The sequence below is a fragment of the Neophocaena asiaeorientalis genome, unplaced genomic scaffold (genome assembly GCF_003031525.2).
Source record: "Neophocaena asiaeorientalis asiaeorientalis breed wild unplaced genomic scaffold, Neophocaena_asiaeorientalis_V1.1 scaffold19, whole genome shotgun sequence".
In the NCBI taxonomy this organism is placed as follows: domain Eukaryota; kingdom Metazoa; phylum Chordata; class Mammalia; order Artiodactyla; family Phocoenidae; genus Neophocaena; species Neophocaena asiaeorientalis.
The window spans coordinates 3,865,577-3,872,022 of record NW_020173388.1 but is presented as its reverse complement, the minus strand read 5'-3'; the positions used below and the strand labels follow the sequence as shown (position 1 = coordinate 3,872,022).

General features: G+C 41.0%; 1 protein-coding gene across 1 annotated transcript in view; it reads left to right on the top strand.

The window, feature by feature from the left end:
* CRACD (capping protein inhibiting regulator of actin dynamics) overlaps window positions 1-6,446 on the top strand; it is a 49,311-nt gene continuing 42,865 nt past the window's right edge. The window contains exon 1 of the mRNA XM_024746678.1: window positions 1-83. The gene's annotated coding sequence lies outside the window, so the exon portion shown is untranslated. The remainder of the gene's footprint in view (window positions 84-6,446) is intronic.

Here is a 6,446-nt window from a genome sequence, read left to right as displayed (position 1 = left end):
GCAGGGCGCAAGTGTCGCTCTCCCCCGAGTGTCAGCAATGGGACCTTCTCTTCCGACGAGGAGACCCTGGAGGACAGCCTGAGGTAATCACTCGCACTTTTTTTTCTGACCTTCAGCGGAGCTCCAGGGTGGGGAGTGGGGTCCCGAAGGAGGCAGAGCGGCATCCTCATGGGCTCCACTTCTGGGAAGGTGGAGGACTGGGGTGCGTGGTGCGCTCTGTGCGGAGACGTTACCTCGGGGAATTAGCATACGTGTCTCACTTTGTGGGAGAACATAGGGATGTGTGCCTTCATCTTGCTGCCCTCGCTGGGGGAGGAAGGCAGCAGCTCACTGCCTTCGCTCAACCCAAGCTCCTTGAGTTGGAGGAGACCACGTCCCCCTGTCCCATTGCCTGGCAAGGAGGAAGGGTGGTTTGTACACTAGGTTTTACACCCGCGTTGAGGATGCAAACTGCTGGGGCACAGGGTGTCACCCTTCATCCCCCTGGCCATGTCTAGCAACTTCCAGACCCTGCCTACAATGGGGCTTTTAGTTTCTGCTTCTTGTTCTCTCTCTCTCTCTCCTCCCCTCCCCTCTCCCTCTCGTGTCCTTCTCCTCTCTCTCTCCTTCTCGTTGCTCTTTCCTCTTTTCTCTCTCTTTCTCTTCCTCTTAGAGCACAGGCACTGCATCTGGCTGTTACCGTGTCAAGAACTCAGGCAAGCAGGGTAAGGAGGTACTTTCTCACCTGAGTGCTGGGAATTGAAGTCAGAGATGGTTACGTTCTGCTACTGACAGCTCAGAAGTCAGCTCCTCTGAGAAGCCCTTTCCCACTACCCGCTCTGATGCGTTTGCCCTTGACTGCGTGGCTCCCGCAAAGAACTTGTTACTTTCTCTGGAAATGATTGATCGGCTAGTCTGTCTCTCTCACTCAGCTGCCAGTTCTATGAAGCCAGGGACCAGGTTTTATTCAGCCTCACCTTAGGCACTCAAAAAGTGTTTCCTATGAATGACTGGCACTGCATTAAGTTGCCCTAGTACGTGTTGAAGGCGTAGATGATGTAACCTGTGATACTCTCACTGTGTTTGAAGGACAAAGACGAAAACAGCCTCGGTGGTCTGTCTGTGAGTATCGTGTTGTCAACTACAGTTGAGCCCAGGTTACAGAATCCTCAAGCAAGCCGTGCACGTTAAGCATTACAGTGTCCACAACAGCATTTGTTAGCCCTAAGTGATGCTGACTCCTTTCCTCCACAGGCCTATATTGGTTTTCCATTGTCTTTATTAGGGAAACTATTGAATTTAACCAAAGAGAACAATTTCACTGAAAGGAGAACACAGCTAGCACCACACTAACCCAATTGTTGGAATGTTAGTATCAAGAGAGAATTAAGTATTGTCCAGCACGAATCAGGTTTGACTTTACTTTGGTTTCTTCCCTTGCAAAATAAGAATGTGAACCTTTTTGCTTCACAGCATCAGAATGAGGTACAGATACTAAAATGTGACCAAGCAGCAGTTTAAGGAAAAATCTGAGATCAAGTCTGGAAAGTTCTCCTTTGGAAGGACTGTCCTATGAAAACACAACTTGTCCTTTTTATAACAGGTTATGGTTTTGTCAAGTCTCTGATTTCTTGCTGAATTTTATGAGACTCTTAGAAGACCCTAGACCCTTGTTCTCTTCCCATTTAAGTGGTATTCTGTTTACCCCTTTGGGTTTTCCTTAAGGTTTTAAGTTTTAAAACTTAAAGATTTTAAGATTTGCCTTGGGGAAATCTACATTGGATCAAACAGCTACATTTCCATTAAATGTAGGTAATGTTACCTGTTCTTATTGATAAACCTGTATTTATGAGACATATACTATATTTTAATTATGTAATACTTATTTGTATAATACAGGAAGCTAGAAGGATAAGCTTGGGACGATGAGTTTAAAAAAAGCTCTTTAAATGTTTTTAAAATTTAAAAAATCGGAAAACAGAAGTTGCTTAAAATATATATTCCCTCTTCCTACTCAGAAACTTCCAATTGAAAAATAATTCCGCCCACAAAGTAAATATTACATGCATCACTTACAGTATAGCTGAACTTTTGATTATGTGCCCTATTTACAGATGGAGAAAATGAAAAATGTTGCTTCCAACAATTCTTATTTTCAGTTCACTGTTCAATTAACAGATATGTTACTTCACATTGCATAAGGATTCAAAAAATGTCTGTGCCTTTTATTTGCTATTTCCAAAATGGGCAGCTCTCACTACAGCACAAAAGTCAAAATTCCATTAACATGATCTCTGGTGGAGGTTCCAAGGAGGCAGATTTCAGCCCAATGTGAGGGAAAATTTCTTAATTACTAGAGCTGCTTAAAAATGGGGAGGCTGGGTATGTGCCAGAGGCATTGGAACTGATGAAGGGCACTTCTGCACTAGGTGAGAATTTAAAGGAGCTGAACTTTAACATGCTGTCAAACTCAAAGAATCTGTAATTCTAGAAATGTCTCCATGGCCAAAAATAGCTCTTTATTGATCTCCTTCTGCCTGAAATTTCTCATTTCCTTTGGGTTTCAAAGCATTCTGTTCTCTCTAGGTTAGAAGCCTTTATTTCTCCTAGGCTACTACTTTTAAATTATACATGCCTATGGGAAAAGCAAAACAGTAAAACGTGATCAGTTTTTAACAATTGAATGTGACTTCCTTTAGTAACTAAATACAGCTAATATTGTGTTTCCCAAAGTGTGTTGAATAGATGTTAAATTTAAAAGGGGGAGAGGGTCAGTTTGACAAAGAGATCTGGGAAATCCTGGACCAAAATGAATTAAATAGGATTCTTTACATGGGACTTTTCAGATCTTTTACTATGCCAGTGTGCCCTGGGAATTTCCAAGAAGAGGGATGTAGTTTGCAGCATTTCCAAGATTTAACCACAAACTTTTGTTTCACAGAGAATATCCATTGGTGTATATTAAAGCTACCACGTATTAAACTTAATACAATGTGTTTTGCATAGGTGAATTCCCGTAATATTTACCGTGACTCTGAGATTGACATTATTATTCCCATTTCAAAGATGAGAAAACTAGGGCTAGAGAATGACTTGCTAGTAAGTTGCTGAGCCACTATTCAAGCAGTAATGAGTGCATTGCTGCTATTCTGTATTGCTCTGTATTCTGCTGTGGCCATACTAGGGAGCTAGTCATATGGCCCTGAGTTGTCCTGCTGGTCCTGGGTCACCAGGCTCAGGTATCTTCCTGCCTTCAGCTGCCTGATGGAGGCTCTGCTACTTATTGGGACACCACTTGTCCTACTTCCAATTTCTGCCTAACACCTGGCATTTACTGTGATCACGAATAGCTACGGCACTTTACAGTAAGCGCCAGCTGTAAGCATGGTGAGAACCGAAGGGGCTTCGTGGAGGGTGAGCTCACTGTGGGGCTGGAGCAGATAGGAAGGGGCTCAGGAATGAGGAGAACTTGAGCTGTCTCCCAACAAGGGACAGGACTTGGAGTGCTGAGAGGCAAGGCACGGGTGTTTCAGATCAGGAATGGCATGAGCAGAGACTTTCACACAAGAATGAGTGTGACGCGAATAGAATAGGAGGAAACTTTCCAAATCATTGTGTGAGGCCAGTGTTACCCTAACACCAAAACATCACACACAAAAGAAGACTACAGACCAATAGCTCTTATGAATAAAGACATAAAAAGTCCCAGACAAAATACTAGCAAACTGAATCCAACAACATATAAAAAAGGATTCTACACCATGACCGAATGGGATCTAAGCCAGGAGTACAAGGTTTGTTTTATATACAAAAATCAGTCAATATAACACACCATGTTAATAAAATAAAGGACAAAAACTACATGATCATCTCAGTTGATGTAGAAAAAAGCATTTGACAGGATCCAACACCCTTACATGATAAAAACACTCAAAACTGGGAATGGAAAGGAACTTCTTCAACTTGATAAAGGACATCTACAAAAATCCACAGCTAATATTATACTAAATGGTGAAAGAATGAATGTGTTCCCCTTGAGATCAGGAAAAAGACAAGAATGGCTATTCAACGCTGTACTGTACTATACCATAGGTTATAGCTAGGACAGTTAGGCAAGAAAAAGAAATAAAAGGCATCAATTTTGGGAAGGAAGAAATAAAAGCTATCTATTTGCAGATACCATGATCCTGTATATAGAAAATCCTAAGGAATCCACAAGTAAACCATTTGACTAATAAAGTTGAAACAGACTACAAAATACGAGATTAGGGTTTTTACATTTCAATGTACCTACTTCTCCTGAGGAGACTGCAGGCTTCCCACAGCCCTCCTGTTAGTCCCACTGGTCCTCCAACCAGCCAAGGGAGCTCATCTCCCCTGTGTTGGACCCCAGGACTGGGGCACCCAATATGTGGCTTGAACCCCTCACTCCCCAGGGAGGTTCTCTGCCCGTATAATCTGCCTTTCCCTCTGAATCCCCTCCCTGGGATGCAGGTTCTGACCTGATCACTTCACACCCATTAGGAAGGCTATAATAAAAAAGACAGACAATAGTACGTATTGGTGAGGATGTGGAGAAATTGGAACCCTCAAACATTGCTGGTAATGTAAAATGATGCAGCCACTTTGGAAAACATTTTGACAGCTCCTCAAAATGTTAAACATAGAGTTACCATATGACCCAGCAATTCCACTCCTAGGTATATACCCAAGAGGAATGAAAATATATGTCCACACAAAAACTAGTTTACAAATGTTCACAGCGGCATTATTCATAATAGCCCCAAAGTGGAAACCATCCAAATGTCCATCAAAAGATGAATGGATAAATACAACATGGCGCATGTCCATACAATGAAATATTATTTGGGAATGGAAAAGAATGAAATCCTGATACACGGTATAACATGGATAAACTTTGAAAACAATACATTAAGTGAAAGAAGCCAAATAAAAAAATAACACCTGTTATATGATTCCATTTATATGAAATGTTCCAAACAGGCAAATACACAGAGACAGAAAGATTAGCGGTTGCCAGGTGCGTGGTAGGGTGGAGGTGACTGCTGATGGGTACGTGGTTTCTTTGGGGTTATAAAAATCTTCTAAACTTAGGTGACAGTGATGGTTGCCCAATCCTGTGAATATACTAAAAATCATTTAAATGTACCCTTTAAAAGGGTGAATTTTATGGTTTTGGAATTGCATCTCAAAAAGATTTTGTTTCCTTGTTTTTTAGTTTTAGGGAAGCCCCTGTTGGAAGATTTTTAATCACAGTTTCCACTTCATTACTTGTGATTGGTCTGTTCATATTTTCTATTTCTTCCTGGTTCAGTCTTGGAAGATTATACCTTTCTAAGAATTTGTCCATTTATTCCAGGTTCTCCATTTTATTGGCATAGAGTTGCTTGTAGTAGTATCTTAGGGTGCTTTGTATTTCTGCGGTGTCTGTTGTAACTTCTCCTTTTTCATTGCTAATTTTATTGATTTGAGTCCTCTCCCTCTTTTTCTTGATGAGTCTGGCTAATGGTTTATCAATTTTGTTTATCTTCTCAAATAACCAGCTTCTAGTTTTATTGATCTTTGACATTGTTTTCTTTGTTTCTATTTCATTTATTTCTGCTCTGATCTTTATGATTTCTTTCCTTCTGCTAACTTTGGGTTTTGTTTGCTCTTCTTTCTCTAGTTCCTTTAGGTTTAATGTTAGATTGTTTATTTGAGATTTTTCTTGTTTCTTGAGGTATGCTTGTATAGCTATAAACTTCCCTCTTAGAACTGCTTTTGCTGCATCTCATAGGTTATGGATCATTGTGTTTTCATGGTCATTTGTCTCTAGATGTTTTCTGATTTCCTGTTTGATTTCTTCAGTGATCTCTTGGTTATTTAGCAACATATTGTTTAGCCTCCTTGTGTTTGTGTTTTTTACGTTTTTTCCCCTGTAATTTATTTCAAATCTCATAGTATTGTGGTCAAAAAAGATGCTTGATATGATTTCAGTTTTATTCAATTTACTGAGGCTTGAATTGTGACCAAAGAGGTGATCTATCCTGGAGAATGTTCCATGCACACTTGAGAAGAAAGTGTAATCTGCTGTTTTTGGATGGAATGTCCTATAAATATCAATTAAATCTATCTAGTCGTGTCATTTAAAGCTTCTTTTCCCTATTTATTTTCATTTTGGATGATCTGTCCATTAGTGTAAGTGAGGTGTTAAAGTCCTCCACTATTATTGTGTTACTGTCGATTTCCTCTTTTAGAGCTGTTAGCAGTTGCCTTATGTATTGAGGTGCTCCTATGTTGGGTGCATATATATTTATACCTCTGCTGCTGGGGGGCTGTAACTGTCGGGGAGAGTGGGCCTGCTGTGGAGATGACAGGGCTCCCCCGAGCAACCTTCCCTGCCGGCCTTCCCAGCCGTCCCGGAGCTGGTCATAGCACACTGCTGCAGTGGAAGTGCGCCTGGTGGA